At 34.1% G+C, this 18,405-nt stretch overlaps 2 long non-coding RNA genes across 5 annotated transcripts in view; one reads left to right on the top strand and one right to left on the bottom strand.

Annotated features, from left to right (window-relative positions):
* The window catches only part of LOC141371499 (uncharacterized), a 66,233-nt gene extending 51,147 nt beyond the window's left edge, over positions 1-15,086 (bottom strand). The window contains exon 1 of the long non-coding RNA XR_012376496.1: positions 15,034-15,086. This is a non-coding gene — a long non-coding RNA (uncharacterized lncRNA). The remainder of the gene's footprint in view (positions 1-15,033) is intronic.
* A 160-nt stretch (positions 15,087-15,246) lies between these two features.
* LOC112819792 (uncharacterized) overlaps positions 15,247-18,405 on the top strand; it is a 116,964-nt gene continuing 113,805 nt past the window's right edge. For 2 of the 4 annotated variants that reach the window (XR_012376492.1, XR_012376488.1), the window contains exon 1: positions 15,247-15,371. This is a non-coding gene — a long non-coding RNA (uncharacterized lncRNA). Of the gene's footprint in view, positions 15,372-16,588; positions 16,668-18,405 lie in introns of those variants that run through there. The other 2 variants (XR_012376493.1, XR_012376489.1) reach the window with 1 other exon arrangement.

Raw genomic sequence — 18,405 nt, 5'->3', positions numbered from 1 at the left:
GCATCGGGCTCCCTGCTCCTTGGGAGCCTGCTTCTCCCTCTGCCTGTCTCTCTCTCTCTCTCTCTGTCTCTCGTGAATAAATAAATAAAATCTTTAAATAAAAAAAAGGATATTCAAAAGACATCATTTTCCATCCCTTCTTTTATATTAACCAATAACCTACATAAATCCACAACAAAATGTGTAACAAAACTTCATTCCATACCAAGAAAAAGGCACTTTCATAGCAGGCTGAGTGTCCTGGGCCGGGTTATTTTAATTTTAATTCAGTTTTTGAACTTTCAACTCAAAGATAAGGATATATCTACTGGGGACTTTTGGAGATCAAAAAAAAGGATAATATATGTGAAAATACTTCTGGGGATCAGTTGATAAGTACTTTTGTCTTTTAATTTTTTATTTTATCAATCTGCAAAAACAAAATCCTATATTCCTCACCTGTTCTACTTTTTTATTTTTTCATTCCAATTTTTAAAATAATAAAGATTATTAAAACATACCTGGGTCCACCTGGAACAGATAAATATTGAAAAAAATTTTTAAAAAATTTTAAAAATAAGCACAATTTTTAATTGTGCTTATTTTTATTGTCAGTTTCCCCTGCTGAAATTTTAGGACTTAAGGAGAAAGATCTTTGTCTATTTTAGTCACATGATGTTTGCCAAGAGCTTATATAAGCATGCAATAAGTGGTAGACCCCTAATAAATATTTATGAATACATTTATTTTCTTTTTCTTTTCTCAATGATTCTATTTTTTTCTTATTCTCATATAAGCATAATAGCAATTTGTAAAGTATCCAGGACACAATGAAAAGTTAACCTAACATATAAATGGGTAAATAAAGAAACAAATTATGCACAGAATTAGTAAATAAAATGACTTTCAGTGTGGCTCTATAAAATAAGCTAAATTTTTTTACTTGAAAACTTTCTTAATTTTGAAATAAAAGATGGAATATAGAAGATATTTGAAACTAGTAACTTCCAGCAGTGGTCTGTAATATTATTTTTATAAATTTGTGGAAATTATATGACTGAATATTTATTCAGATAGATATGACTCTTAAGTAGAAAATAAATGGGGTATCCCAAGCACTTTTCAAATATTGTTTTTCACTAATATTATTTGAAGCAGAAAATTGTGTTTCTCTATTGCCAGTTGTACCTGTTCTCAAGGTTTACCCTATTATGAAAAATGGGGTGTAATAGAGCTTAAAACTGAATAAGGCTTTGACAATTTGATAGATCTGATATTTTTCATGTTCCTCATTTCTAGAAAAAAATATACTCCTGGAGTAACATGTATCTTTAGGCGAAGGTAAGATGAACAGTTTACCTTCTCAAATGAAAGATAGAATTCAACTTGAAATATTTGCCATCATTTATGCTCAACTTTCTTAGACTATTTTATTAAATCTCAGCAATTACACACCTTTAAAAGTCAGCCAACCAAGGCTTATTTTTCTTAACTATATATATCATTTTTATTGTGTCTACTCAATATAGTACTAGGCACTGTCTGGTTACAGAAGTAAATGGATCAAACATTTTGGAGTGTGTGTTATATGCCAGACTAATCATTTTATTTTATATTCTCTCTCTCTCTCTCTTTTTAAGATTTATTTGTTTGAGAGAGAGAGAGCATGAGTGGGAGGGACAGAGGGAGAGAGAAAGAGAGAGAGTCCAAGCAGACTCCACACTGAGCATGCAACCCAACGTGGGGCTTGATCTCATGACCTTGAGATCATGACCTGAACCAAAACCAGGAGTCTGACACTTAACCTATTGCACCACCAGGCACCCCTATTTTATATTACCTCTTTATCTTCACAATTAACTTTGACATTGATGTTGCAATTCTTATTTTACAGATGAAAAAGCAGAAACTGATTAAGGGCAGAAGCTGATTATTCAAGAGCAAAACATTCCTACTAATTCACCATTCTGAAGAGACCAGCTAGAAATTTTTGACTGAGAATCTAACCTTTCAAGCATACTATTTTTTTAAAAAGTGCTCTGAAATCTATCCATGCCTTTTTCTTTTTATTCAAAAGGACTTAATAAATGTCAGTCCAGGGTGTCACTATTACAGGCCCCTTAACCCCCAACAGTAGTTGGCTTGTCAGTTTCCTTCTATCGGAACTTAGAGAACAACAAGCCTTTCTCTCAAAAATCTTTCCTGCATACAGGAAGATGCTTGATTAAATAATATCAATAATGATAAAAGAAAATAAACAATATGACAATGCTGTGTAGTTCCTTCTTCCAGCTTCCTAGGTTTTTTCTCCCAAATCTACCTGGACTTCAGTTGAGAAAGTTTCCTTGTAGAATGGTAAGTCGGACTATCATCTTCCATATTGAGAAGTATTCTTTAAGAACACTATATAAATACAAATATATAAATGTGTACTATACAATATCTAGTATGTGTATATAAAACTACAACTATACATGCACAGATACTATGTTCCTATTGCTGCTGTAGCAAATTATCAAAACAAAGAAATTTCAAATTATGCAAATATTGTATCTTATAGTTTGGAGGTCAGAAACAGAAAATGGGTTTTACTGGGCCAAAATCAAGGTGCTGGCAGGGCTATGCTCCCTCTGGAAGCTCTAGGGAGGAATCTGTTTATGCCTGTTCATGTGCACATTCCTTGACTTGTATCTTTCATCTTCAAAGTCAACAACAGTTAGTCCCTTTCTCACATCACATTACTCTGACATTGACTTTTCTTTGGTCTCTCTCTTCCATTTTTAAAAGTTTTGTGATTTCAGACTTCTGGGTGGGTCAATCAGTTAAGTGTCTGCCTTTGGCTCAGGTCATGATCCCAGGGTCCTGGGATAGAGCCCCACAGGAGTGTGGCTCCTGCTCAACTGGGAGTCTGCTTCTCCCTCTACCCCGCTCCCCCCCCGCCCCCACTCATGAACTCTCTCTCAAATAAATAAATAAAATCTTAAAACAAAACAAACAAACAAGTTTTGTGATTTCATTGAGCCAGCCTGTATAATACAGGATAATCTCCCTACCTCAAAATTCTTACCATAATCACATTTGTAGTGTAAAGTAATATAGTCACAGATTCCAAATATTAATGATGTGGGAAACAAAGGCAAAATAAAATTTAAATTTCCTTACTACTTGCAACCCATTAACAAGTCCTTAAAACAGGCATAGTGACATTTCTCTAGGGACTGAACTGTCTGATGTTAATACTTTGCTAAAGGTAAAAGGCAATCTTAGCCTGAACCCCCAGGATCCTGTGAGTCTACCTTAACATATAAAAATTCTTTTGAAAACACCCTTTATCTTTACCTCTCCCCCAAGGTATTCGTTAGCAGTCATCCCCTGAGTGTATGACCCACTGATACACATCTGAAGGGTCTCATGACTAAGGTTTTATTGGACAGTAATAAATGACCTTTACCTAACAATAGCTAGCCCCCTCAAGGTCCTGGAAACCTTGTTTTCAAAATTCCTTAGAGATTTACTCTATCCCTAGCTCCCTCCCAACTTGAAGGTATATAATTGCCACCCCTCTCAACCCCAACGCAGCTTTTCTTGCCCACAGGTCCCGTCCCTGTGCTTTCATAAAACCACCTCTTTGCACCAAAGACGTCTCAAGAATTCTTTCTTGGCCCTTGGCTTCAAACCCTAACATCTTTCCTACATCATTAAGATGTGGACATTTTATAAGGGCAGAATTCTATCTGTGTGTGTTTATCTATAATACATTTTAAAAATACAACTCTGCGAACTGGTAGTATTTAACTGGCTACAGTTGTTGTGTGGAGAATCTAATTCTTGTCTGAAAGTAAAAAAAAATGGAAGAAATGTGTTTGGTTTTTAAGTCCACAGGGTGCTATTTAATAAATGACTGCTCCAGTGAACTGGAAGTTCCACCCTTAAATAAGCATTAGTTCTTTCATATTATTAGAATGTTAGAAGAGAAATTATAAGAAAACTGGTGCTCCAGGGTTGGGCATTTGAATAAAATACATGCAAAATATATGGCAGTATAAATACTATACTAACCTTAAAGAAAATGTTATACATAAACAAATATTTCATTCACAAATAAGTATTTCCACTACATTTTAAAATAAGCAGATAATCAGATTATTTTTTCAAATTGTTAAGTAAACAAAGGCATCTCTTGTGTATGTGTGTATATTTCTTTTCTAGGAATATTTCAAAGAGCAGATGTACAATGTTCGCTTTCTAAAAAATTTTACTTCCATCTGTGTATGGGAACAAATCATACAGTTTTCCCAGTGTCTTTAGTAATTCATAATTTCTTTGACAAAATCATACATGAAAAATCTGTAGTCAAGCCCATTTTCGTTTCATAAAGATTATTAAAACACACCTGGGTCCACCTGGAACAGATAAATATTGAATTAAAATCAGTTTTTAAATCTTTAAGGCAAATATAGAGAATTACTTTAGACCATCTTAAATAGTTAAAAAAAAAAGCAACCTAAAACTCTACAGGCAGAGAAAGTAATTTAGCTAACCTTCAAAATTAAACAATAGGAAATTATAGATTGCATGCAAAATTACCCATTTTGCATATGTAATTACATGGTGGGTTGGGGGGGGTTTGTTTTTGTTTTTGGGTTTTTTTTTTTTGCATCATTAGACATAACTTTGGAAATTTAACCTTAGGATTTGCCTTTCTTTTGATAAGAAATGTATAAATATATGGAAGGATTACACTAATACTACCATGCCTCAATTTTCCTTCAAAACATACTGCTTCTTGACTATTATTTCCCTTCTAATTAAAAGCAATGGATTCATCTTATTTTCTCTCATTTTTGAAATTTAATTCTGCCTTCTTCCCAAGCAGCCTCTCTTCCTCCATTTGTTAACTATAAAGATCTTTGTGTGTTGTTGTTGAAATTGTTACAGGTGGGTAACACTGAATTTGTTATAGTTATAACTGAAGAGGAGCAGCACATACCTCCCCAAAAATGCCTCTTTGGCATATTTTAGGCTGGTTATTTTTAAGAAACAGCAGACAGTGGAGAAGTTCTGAAAACTGAGTAGAAGTTACCCTTTTGTAAAAGACATTTACATTTATAAGGGAAATTTCCATTTGTAAGAGTGTCCCCCTCTAAGTATCTGGAAGAGGTGGATGACTCTAAATTTCTAGAAACCCAATAGAGAAGACAAATAAATCTGCATAACAACCACACTCTTGTTTACAGCGGTTTCCCTGGTAACCTCCAAAAACTAGCTTCTTCCCATGCCCTGCATCTCCTTTTGTATGTTATCTAAGGTGGTGACTTGGGCCATTTCAGAGAGTTGCTCAGTTTTTCTGGGCATATCCCATGGATATGGGTGGTATATGTGTTATTAAACTTGTATTTGTTTTTCTCCTATTAATCTTTCTTTTATTAGGTAGGTGTATCAGCCAAGAACCTAGAAAAGTAGAAGGAAAATTATTTTATGTTCCTTTACATAACTAAGAAATGACTAGTGTAATGAAGCAACAATACCAATTTGCTTTGCCTTAAGTCAGTGACTCTCAAATCTGACCACAATTTATAATCATTTGAGAAGTTTTAAATAGATACCAAGGCTTTGGCTCCTCCCACAGAGATTCTAATTTGATTAGTCTAGGGAATGGCATGGCTATTTCAACATTTTAAAAGCTCTTCAGGTGCTTCTGGTATGCTGCCCACATATAAAACCACTGAAGGAAGCAGTGACTATCTCAATGCCTAGGAATTTTTTAATTCCCTTCCTTACCAAGTACATTGTCACTTGTTTGAAATAAATTCTCTTCAATTCGCAAAGTGGCTCAATAAGATAGATGTTACTATTCTCACTTTGCAGATGAAACACAGATATTAAGAAAATTAAAATAATATGTTTAAAGTCAAACATCTATAATTTTAAAAACCAGGGTAAAAAAAAGTTTAAAAAAAAACGTGTGTCAGATAACAAAACTCATCCTTTGCAATTTTCTATCCTCTAGAAGCTTGCACAATCTCAGAGATTTAGGAGCCATTAAAATGCAAATTAACTATTTGCCCACTAACCTGTTTGTGCTAGTATTTTTAAGTTTAGGCAATACATACTTATCACTAAAATCTATGCAAAAAGAAAATAGTACTAAAAATTTAGAATAAATTTTAGAGGATATTAGCTGGCTTTCATATATTTAAAGCATATATATATTTATATTTAAAGAGATTGACAATAAAACATTACTTCAAGAATAAAACCATTATGGAATACATATTTCTACTCTTCAGGTATGCTTTCCTAACAGAAACATAGTCTCCTGGAATCTTTAACACACAATATTCTTTTAAAGAGATATGCCCTCTGCCACTTCTAATTTATTTTATATTTATAATATTCATTATAAAAATCTAACTCCAAAATTGTCTCCAATTTTTATTTGAATACAAAGTTAAATTTTGACTTACTTCACTTAAGAAATATTTGAAATATTATTGAAAAGAAGTATTTTTCTGCAATAATTCCTTGTATTCTCCTCTCTAACTGGTTATGGACTAAAGTCACGGGATGTAAAGCTTGAAAATGTTTTTAAGTTAATTTATCATGTTTTATTTATTTCAAGAGAACCTGAGGATTACCTTGCTAAAAAAAAAAAAAAAATTGCTGTGGTGTATTCCAAAATTAATCACAGCCACTGAGGCACTCTGATGAAGGAGCAAGATTCATGACCTGCAAACAGCAAATTTTAAAATCTGACACTGACACTGTGTTTATGACATCCATGATGTCTGTTTTCGTCCTTCAAATGTTGCCTTCCTTTTTCTCCAAAGCTTGGGATTCTGCCTTAGTTGTATAGACAGAGATTTCTATTGTTTTTCTTTGCTAACTAAAGTCTTTGGAATCCTTACGGGCAAATTCACTTAAACCTAACTAGAACAAACTTTATTTCAGTGCTGAGTGCTTGTTGCATGTTAGCTCTTTTGTTAAATTTGATACCCCACTGCACATTCTATTTTTTTTTCTTGTTTTCAGTCTCCAAACAAGAAGTTGGGTCTGTATTTTAAAGAAGAGTGATTTTTTTTCTATTTTGAAAACTAGGAATGGGTATTGATTTAAAAAAGGGGGGCTGAAGTGTTAAAAATAAGTGATTATCAATACTTGTGAGAGAATAACAAAATGAAAAACTTGTCTGATTGTAGGATCAAATTAAAGGTAGTAGCAGTTCAGCTTTTGCTAAGATCTTCTTTTAAAAGAAGACTAAATAGGCATTTTTACTACATGTGGTTTTAATCAGTGTGATACAATTTTCAGTTCCTTTGATTAATGAGTACATTCTCAGCTCTGAGGTGTTACCTATTTGTTCAGAAGCCATAGAAACACTTCAATTTAACTGGCTTAACCACAATTTTTGACTTACTTAATTAGCTTCTCTAGAGTTGCTAATAACCATACAGCCTTGACTGTGAACCATGTAATTATTTTGACATTAATTCTCTCCCTGGGATATCTTATGCTTGATGTCATCATTTCTCCACTTCAATTTCTGGCTAGTAATTTTACAACTGTAATGAAACTACTACTGGAAGATGTACGTGAATATTATACCTTAAAATTTTGTGGGATAAATAGGTGTCAATTTTAATCTGACTCTAATAGTAACTATATGCTTTCTTGTACCTCATAACTATATGCTCTATACTACCTGAGAAAACTAGTTATATGCCTTAAAGGAAGCTGAATCAATGTCAATCTTACCAAAACGTTTTTAAAAGTTCGATTCAATTCTTTGTATTAAATTACCAAGAAGTTGACATAGCAAAATTATAGGTTTAGACATTTTATCACCCAGGAAAAGTTCTCTTTTAAGTACATCCTTTGTAAATATATGTGTATGCTTGAGAGAGAGAGAGAGAAGAAAAAAAAGAGCGATGGAGCTGAGAAAAAGAGAGAGAGAGGAGACAGACAGTGGTGAAACAAAAAAATGGTAAAAATTGTTGGGTTAATATGGCAGATTGATCCTGCATCCCAGATTTTGCCTACTCCAAAAATAACGTAATATAGTAATTTTAGATTCAGGAAAAATAAAACTTACTAACACCAACCACACACACAAAGCATTGAAGCTAGCCAAATGCTAATGAATAAAGAAAGACCTAATGGATTCTGAAGTAAAGGGGCTCAGCTGGGGTGGTGCTCACTCTCTCTTGTACCACAATCCTAAGGAACTTTCTCTACCCGTGGAATCTCTAGTTTATTGATAAACCCAACTTTTTCCTCTTCCACAATTCTGTGGGATCATCTTGTCCCTCCTTACCCAGATCAAATTCTTTGGTCAATCATTATAATTATTCTCCCTTGCTTCTTTCATGCCATCCCACTTGCTTGGAAAATCACACCATGGTAAAGTATCACCTCCACTTTTTCTGAACCTCCATTAGTGCAGCTCTTTGGAATGCTAGAAAATACACTTTAAATTCAAAATCTGGAACCTGAAGTGTGCCTTTATGTTTCTAGGCATCTTGATTATATTTTTTATTCCATTAATTTTCCTATCTTGGACAACTATTCCACTCTTTTTCTCTCCTCCAATGATCAATACCACCTCCTCCGCCTTTGTCTAAATTGATAAACTTAATTTTATTAAGGAAAGTGAAGCACTTGAAAGAGAACTTCTCCAGCTTCCTCTGCATATTAGCATATTTCCCACCTCCCAACTCATGTAATCCATTTTACTGCCTGTTATTATATACGAACCATTCATGATCTTCTTTACAGTTAATGTCCTAACTTGGGTATTAATTTACTTCTCTTTTTGCCTACTCCAGCCTATAGCTCCAGTAATTTCCTGCATTGCTAATGCAGACTGTTTTTCTTTCTATCAAATCATTTTCACTGCTATAAAATAAAATATTATTCTTCCAAATTAAAAGAGGAGGAGAAGTAGGAGAAAGAAGAGGAAGCAATGAAGGAGGAAGAAAGTGAGGAAGAAGAATTTCCTAACCCCCACCTGTTACATTTTGTTTTCCTCCCTTCAAACAGAACTTCTCAAATCAATGAACTATATACATTGTCTCCAGGTTCTTTTCTATTCTCTCTTTGAACACGTTTTCCTTACCAAGCAATCTAACTTGGTTTTGTCAAGGGTACCAAAATGATATCTATATTGCTATTTCCAAAGGCCACTTTTCAATTTTCAGTATGTCTAACCTCACAGCAATAGTTGTCACAGTTAATCACACTCCTTCATAAAATTTAATCATTAGGATAACACATGAGTTTTTGTCCTATTTCACTGGCTGCCTCCTCAAAGTCCGCTTCATTGGTTATTCCTCTTCTTCCAGATACCTTAAGTTTGGAGTTTCCTATGACTTCATGATGTTCTTTTGCTTATTTACCTACACTGAGGCCATATATAAGGTGACTGATGTGCTCTTACACCTGAAACATGTTTTTACGGAACAACTTCCAAATTTATATCTTCAGCACAAATCTCTCTCCCAAGCTCAAAGCGTATACAACTTCTTACCCGAATTCCCCTCTTACGTTATCAAATAATTGCTTTTCTAATTTAACATGTCCAAGACAGGGCACCTGAGTGGTTCAGTTCAGTTGAGCATCCAACTCTTGATTTTGGTCCGGGTCATGATCTTGGGGTCCTAGGATGGAGCTCTGTGTTGGGCTCTGCGCTCAGCGTGGAGCCTGATTGAAATTCTCTCTCTCCCTCTGCCCCTACCCACCCCCACCACTCGCATGTACTCTGTCTCTCAGATACATAAATAAATCTTAAAAAAAAAATAACATGTCCAAGATAGATCTCTGATTTTCTGCTCCAAATCTTTTCCACTCATAGACTTTCCTATTCCATTTGATGGCAACTCTATTTTTCCAGTTAGAATTCTCCTTGAATCCTTTTTTTTACATATTCAATTCATTTCTTAAAACCCAGAATTTAGCCATTTCCTCCTATGTTCCCTGCTACCTTGCCAGTGTTTGTCACCATAATCTCTCAGATATACAATTACAGTTGTCTTCTACCTGGTCTTTCTGCTTTCATCTTTGCCCAACTCCCAAATTCTATTCTTAACACAGTATTGAGAGTGGTCCTTTTAAAAATCTAAGTCTGATGACATTCACGCCTGTATTTAGAATACTCCTCAAAATCCTCATTTTATTCAGAGTAAAATCACAAATATTTATAGTCACCTAAAAAGGCTTTCATGATCTTAAAACATGATCCTGTTCTAGTCTTATCTACTATCATTTTCCCCGCTTATACTTGCTCCAAACATACTGGCCTGTTGTTCTTCCGCCATGCTTGGTAAACTCCTAGAGTGAGCCTTTACACCACCTGTTCCTTCTGCTTCAGATAATCTTCGCAGAGGCATCTGCACAGATATCTTCCTTGTTTCCTTCATGATTTTTTTTTCAATGTCACTTACTGAAAACAGATTGCCCTAACTTCCACCTTGCCCCTAACCCTTACAATCTTATCTAATTTATCCAGTCCATGATCCAGGATCAGTTTCCATAGTATAATGTATTTATTATCTCCATAGACTATACTCTTTCTCCTTCCCCTAGATTAAAAGATTGACAGAGAGCAGCCATCTCTGTTCAGATCATTTATATGTCCCACACATTTAGAATGATGCCTGGCATTCTAAGAGTCAATATTTGCTAGCAACAAACAAAACTGATTCTCGTTTATTGTATGTAGTGCACTCTTTCTCTCATAAATCTTAGGGTTTTCTGTTTATCCTTAAGATATTGAAGTTTCATTACAATGCCTAAATGTTAGTTGTTGCTAGAATTTGTTTGCATGGATTCTTGTATTGGTGTTGTAGCTGTTGTTTGAAGTAGTACATAATTCTGAAGATTCATCATATTTATTATGTAAAACTTGAGACCTTTATTTCTTTATGGGTTGCCTCCTTTCCATACTCAGTACTTTTTCTTTTAAAATTCTAATTAAAGGTATTTTGAAGCTTTTGGGTTGACACTATTGCTGTAAACTGTTTTCATATTCTCTATCCTTGTTTCTTTTGGACTATACCAGGATACAGTTTAACAGGATTTTTGTCTACTGTGTCATCTCTGCACTTCCTCTTAATGATTTGTTGCTGCTTTGGTCATTTTAATATTTAGTATTTAATTTCCCAGATTTCTGACTTTTTCTGTTTTATAACGAACTTTCATTTTACATATCTCATATCCTTTTATATGACTTAGTTCCATTTTGAATTTCTCTAAGAATTTTAAAGATGTATTTATTGATTTGAGAGAAAGGGAAAGAGGGCACATGCTCTCTTCAAGCAGACTCCCTGCTGAGTGTGGACCCCGATGCAGGCTGTATCTCACGACCCATCAGATCACAACCTGAGCCAAAACCAAGAGTCAGTCACTTTACCAAGTGAGCCACCCAGGCACCCCTCTCTAAGAATTTTAAATACATGAATTTTTACAATTTTCTTTGTGAATGTTGTTTATCTCATTTTGCAGGTATTACATTTTCTATTTGTTTATATGTAGAAGTAGAACTTCCTTGGATGAATGTTAATGTTAATTATTCGTTGATTTTATATATATATTTTGTGGGTGGGAAGAATTTCTCCTGCATCAGTTCTGGATTGTATGTCCTTCCTTCCAAGGATTCAAATAGACCTAAATCAAATTCTATGATGAACATTTGTTATATTTGGTGTTACGTTAAGGAACAGAGTTTTAGTTTCTTTATCTTTATAACAGAAATATGTACCTATCAACTTGTGAAAATGGATTCAAATGATTTAAATAAGATAACATATGAACTTTCATATATAGTAAGTGATTGATATGTGATTAATAAGTATTATTAGTAGCCTGAAATTCTTGAGAACATATTCTGAATCCTGTTTCTTTTTATTCTCGTTAAGTACTATAGTAACTGTCATGCCATAGGTGGAGTTCCTATTTGTGGAGTGAATAAATGTTGGAAAGGAGGGAAAGTTTTGTGTTGTTTTGTTTTTTACATTTATTTAGGAGTGTTAGTCTTTTTAACTTCTTTGATTATGACATTCTTTTTTCTGCTATATTTTAAAGGATACTTAAATATCATAGTTGAGAGTATTGGTAGGTCATTGGTTGTCAACTCCATGTATTAGAATCATGAGAAAAGCCAGAAAAACTATGAAATCCCGGTCCTCAACTACAGAGTTTTTGATGTAGTTGTTTTCAGGTATGTCTAGTTCATGACATGTAATTCTAGTGGGCAAAATTTTTTAAGACAACAATAAAAAATAGAATTAAAAATTAAAACAAGAAAAATACAAAAAGTCTACATATGATCTTTAATACACATGACCAATATTTATCTGATTATTTCACAGGTACATTAGCATAATTTGAACAATACTTAATAGGCAAGAGAGCTTAAATTAATTAGATTTTATTTACAATAACAGTACAGCAAATATACAGAAAAAAGTTATTAAGAGAAGATGATGAAATAAGCAATAGTGCTATGTTAATTATATTGCAGATTTTAGTTGGGAAAAATTGCTCTAAAGATAATGTTTAAACTGGCATACAATTTATTCTGAAAAATTATATATACCTGCATTTAAAACTTTTGATGATCATTTGATTTAATTTATTATTTATAATTATTTGTAATTATTCAATTTTCTTGAAACTTTTTTGTTGTTATTGTTGGACAACTGATGTACTACAGGCACTGTATTATGTACTGGGGGCACATACTTAATTGAGACTGACACTTCTCTCATACACTTACATTCTAAAGGAAATGATAAATATTCCACACAATTGTAATCAGTGTTACTAATTTTAGGGTTTATGTTTCAGTAACATTTTATCAGAGGTCAATTCTGATAATTATTTGAAAGATACCATAATAAAAGATATAATTACTTGAAAGAACAGAGAAATGATGACAAATTAATTTTCGCTTAATAATAGAAACATCTTATTCAGCATATGAAATGAAGAGAATAAAGTGGGTTCATTGTTTATGTCCAACACAGTATAAATTATATATTGTTTTTTATGATAGAATAAATTTTGTACAACTCAGAAAAAGAGAGCTCTGTGAGACTAATCTTACAGTTTCCAATGACATATTTGGATCTCCAAAAACCAACTAATTTGAATATCTTGATAGCATTCTCAAAACATAAGAGAAAGTGATATTTGGAGCCAAGGAAACCTGAGAAATCAGGGGTAATTCTATTTTAATCTAGTTGTATATCCAATTTAATAGATTTTTCTATTATGATTCTTCTGTTATGAATATATATGCCTATGTATTCAAACAGACTTTAGGATCACTGTGGATATGGTCCCACATTATTACATAGTATTTAAGAGATGTTCTCTGATAGGGGCTCCTGGGTGGCTCAGTCGGTTAAGCGTCTGCCTTCGGCTCAGGTCATGATCTCGGGGTCCTGGGATGGAGACCTGCATTGGGCTCCCTGCTCAGCAAGGAGCCTGCCTCTCCCTCTGCCACTCCCCTGCTTGTGCTCTCTCTCATGCTCTCTCCCTTAAATAGATAAGATCTTAAAAAAAGAAAAGAAAAGAAAAGAAATGCTCTCTGATATCATAGACTTGGGTGCTGGGATAGGCAGAATTCTAAAAATAACCCCCAATGGCCCTTCCCTTGTAAAATCGCCCCATTACTTGTGGGCAGAATTTACAAATAGGACTAGATATTACTCCATGATTATGTTACATTACATGACAAAAGTGTGCAGCTGTAATAAACATTGTAAGTTAACCTTAAAATAGTGAGATTAGTTGGGTTGGCCTTAATCAAATCACAAAGCCCTTTAAAAACAGAGTTTTCTCTGGCTGGTGGCAGAGTGAAAATTAGAAAGATTATAGGTATGAGAAGAATGGTCCATTGCTGCCTTTGAAGGTGAAAAGGGCCATGTGAGAAGGAATACAGGCAGCCTCTGGGGGTGGAGAATGGCTCTGCTGACAGCTGGCCAAAAAATGGATACGGCAGATTTAAAGCCACAAGCAACTATATTCTGTTCACAATCTAAATAAATGAGGAAGCAGATTCTTCTCCAGAGCTTCTAAGCAAGTGCCTGGCACTGCCAATACATTGATTTTAGCCTGAGTGTAAGAGAACTCAGTGCATCTGATTCAATTCTGACCTCACTGTGACACAATAAATGGGTATTGCTTTACTCCTTTAAGTTTGTGATATAGACCAAGAGAAAACTGATAAGGTATGAATCCAGCTTCTGCCCCTTCTTCAATGTACAAATAGGGTAGCTAAAGGAGAACTGATGATGTCTATCTAGCTAATATATTATGGGGGATGCAGAGAGGGGACAATATGGTTGAAATGCATAGCATATCTGGAACCAACAATAAATAAAAGGAGCTAAGAAGGAAAACATGGACCTTTACTTTTGATGAATCATTTATTATACATAAGGAAATCTTTAATGAATCTTCACCCTTTTTTTAATGCTAAACATTTCCTTTTTTAACAGTATTTTTATTATTTATATTTTGATAGCGCGGCGGGGGGCGCACAGAGAGCGAGAGGGAAAGAATCTTAAGCAGGCTCTGCTCAGCAGGTAGCCCCACACGGGGCTTCATCTCAGGGTCCTGAGATCAGGAACTGAGCCAAAATCAAGAGCAAGAGGCTTAACCAACTGAGCCACGCAGGCGCCCAACATTTCCTTTTTTTTTTTTTTTAATGCTAAACATTTCCTACTCTTTTCCAAACTAAGATAACATTTATCAAATTACTTTTATTTAACCTATAGTTTATAGTGGTAATCCCGACTGCTTCTAAATCCCAGAAGAGCTGCTTATTTGGACAGTGTACACAATAATAATAGAAACAATAATACCAACATAAAGCAACAAAAAGAAACAAAAACAACGCATATGCCCGCGCAAGAGAACTTCCTATGCGTTAATTCATTCAGTTCTTGCCGTTCACTCATTTGCGCTTTTTGTATATTAACCCCTCACAGCTTAATGTAGTGTTAAAAGGTAAACTGGGGCACAGTAAACATTTAAAGACTTAGGTTGCACCTTCATCCATTTGAATCGCCTAGCCCGACAAAACTGCAGCGGCTGAACTCAACAACCCGCTGGAGCTGGGAGAAGACTATTACAGAGAAAAGGCACAAGCGAAGCAAGGACATCATTGATTGGCTATAGCTGCTTAAAGACTAGATAGTGGTTTGTGATTGGTTGCCTTTAGGTTTCGGGTTCGTAACTCCGAGGCGTTTGTGGTTTAGATTTGGCACGTGTACGTCAGCCGCAGTCTTAGAGTCACCCCAATTTAATGGTCTTGTTTAATTAGCCTAAAAAAAATGGAGAAACTGAGGAGCAGAAAGATTTAATAAGTGGCACAAGACTGCACGGAGGTGAGTTTTGAACTCATGTCCCTGCTGGTTAACCTTTCTTAGTCTTCATCTCATCTTAAATTGGGTCTTGGAACGTTTTCCCAGGGATAAGAGGCAACTATTGTATTGGAATTGAGTTAAATTGTTATAGGACACCCAGCTGGTGTTGCAGAATTGCTTGGTTTAAGGAAAAATCACACATTTGGTGGCCAGAGCCAGGAAACGTTGAGGGTGGTAGTGGAGGAGAAACCCAGAAAGGTATTTTCCCTCTATGATATGTGTAATATTTACCATTGTGCTTAGCAAAATATTGGTGCATTATAAGTTCCTATATGTCACTGAGTAAATTTTAAGATATGAAGTAGATGCTGTAATAATTATTATAAAGCAAATGCTAATACATTGATAGACACTTGAAAAACATTTCAAATATATATATATATATATAAACATACACATTCTGTGTCAAACCTGACATGGCTTATCCATTAAAATTTATATTTAAATACAGGAACACATAAAAACAATAATAAAATGGTTACATATTTATCTTAGAGACCCAGTTTGGTTCTATTTTCACAACTCCAGAAGAAAAAAATATTGCGTGAAAGCCACTTTTTCAGTATTAATTTTAAGGTGTAATGCAGGGGGGAATACTAATAAGAAAGACATTTTCAAGGTGAAAATATATTTTTAGCTAACACAGACATTAAAGGTTTGTAACTGCAGTGCCTATTCTAACTTGGGAAAGAACACCCTGAAATGTTCGGGTGACCACGTCATGTATATTTGCCGATTTGGCACTACACAACAGCTCAACTTGAATGTCTGATCCTACCTACAATCTCAGGTTGTATTATATTATTTGATAGTAATAGATTTTGTAATTAACCTAATTTTTATTACATCTCAAAATAAAACACTTATTTTAGTAGTTTTGCTATATTTTGTCATAAATGCTATTTATTAATACAGAAAAATGTTTTAGAGAAATTGTCTAATAAGCTACTTATTTGATATTTTTTCTCTTATAAAGCATTATGCTTTCCAGATTTGTGATTATGTACTCAGCATGTTTCATAAATGAATTTTGGTGTACCCTTATGCCAAGTACCGAAGTGCTTCCAAAGCACTTTTTTGTCTACATACAGTTTGGAAATCTCTTCATTATTGTTTTCAGTTGCTAAGCAACACCCCCTCTTTGCTCGTTGCCATGGTTCCTCATGAATCAGGGATGACACAAAGCCATCTGTTTAAACCAGCATCCCTCCTTTCTCTAAAGTATGACCTGCTCTATTCATCCAGAGGCAAGATGGAGTAAGTTAAATATGACTTAGGGTCCAGCTAACTGTAGGGGTAAAACTCCTATAACGTAATTTTTTTTTTTTGAAAAGTACTCACTTCTTAATAGAACATAAAATCACTGTGCTGCCAAAATGCTATATTCACAATAGATTGAAAGTACACTCTGAAATAATAAAGAAGAAACAAACAGTAAAACAAAACCAAACAAAATAGCTTCAGGTATTTTAAAATATTGGTTTTATTTCCTTTAATTTACTGTGCTGTTTACTGTCTGTAAATGTACTTCCTAAAATAACATTTAAAAGAGTGTTTGAATATATAACTAGGATGGCCAACTTGTTTAATCCCATGGAATCTTTGAAATAGAAATGAACAAATTGTCACTAGGATTATCCTGGATAAAAATTGGAATGTCTTTGTTTTTATTTTCCCAAAGCAAAACTAATATTTCTTGGAATCCTAACAAGGTGGTTTCAGAAGGTGCCTGGGGATATGGCTTCATTGAGTTTGAAAGTTTTACCAAGTACCCTTTATGGATACATAGACATTTATAAAGAGAGTGCTATTCTCAATAATTTGTTCAGTCTGTTAAACTGAATAGTGAATGTAAACTTTCACTTATCTGGGATGTTAATAGTTTTGGAGTTTACCAGAGTATTTTTTAGCACAGTAAATGTGAAGAATGCCCTTCATTCATAATATTCTATTACATATTGCTGTAATTCTAATACCTTTGTTTTTCAGCTTGTCCTGTTGCCTATCATTTTAAAATCATTTCAAAAACTCATTTTTAAAAACCAAACTATTAAATAAGTGAGTTCTGGTGATTCACTTTTGCGTACCTCTCTTCTGACCACTTGGCAAAATGTGTCAGAAACTCTACTGACTTGCTTTTTGGGGCTACACCTGAAAATGCCTTCCTTCCCTCTAAAAATAATGTAATGTTCAGAACTAATACCCAATTTGATTATATGTGCATGTTTAGGTATTTGCAAGAGTAATAACATTTGCTTTTACTTGAGCATCAGGTAGAATATGTGTCAGTTACTATGGTGCCTTATTAATCCTGAAATAAAAAGATAAGGTCGTAGTATTATAATGTTTTAGTTTTATGATGCACAGATATCTTTAACTCAGTATGTTTATCAAGGAAAAAGAAAGGCATATATTTCAAGTGAAATTAGATAACAACTAAATCTGTAGCATTATCCTCTTAACACCTTCTGACTTTCCTCAGATTTTCTGTAATGCTTTTATGTACCAGTTCCCATAATTAAATTTCCTTAAGTACTTGCAACTAAGATAAAATAAAACACAATCTACTGTAAGATCATTTTGATTACACATAATGCTTTAATTAGATCTGTTTTCAATGTTTTAGTGAATATTTTGGATTAATACACTGGACTTTTGAATTATATATCATATAATTCTTTTTTTTTAAGATTTTATTTATTTATTTGAGAGAGAGAGAATGAGAGAGAGCGCGAGAGGGAAGAGGGTCAGAGGGAGAAGCAGACTCCCTGCTGAGCAGCGAACCCGATGCGGGACTCGATCCTGAGACTCCAGGATCATGACCTGAGCCGAAGGCAGTCGCTTAACCAACTGAGCCACCCAGGCGCCCCTATCATATAATTCTTTATAGAACACAAAATTCCCAATATCTTAAAAACTAATTTTTCTCTGAACCTGAAAGGTATTCCATTTTTTTTTTTAATTTTTTATTTATTTATAGAGACAGAGAGCTTGT

The sequence above is a fragment of the Callorhinus ursinus genome, unplaced genomic scaffold, assembly GCF_003265705.2.
Source record: "Callorhinus ursinus isolate GAN/ISIS: 27379988/994484 unplaced genomic scaffold, GSC_fseal_2.0 scaffold3, whole genome shotgun sequence".
NCBI lineage: Eukaryota > Metazoa > Chordata > Mammalia > Carnivora > Otariidae > Callorhinus > Callorhinus ursinus.
This window is presented reverse-complemented; position numbering and strand designations above follow the sequence as displayed.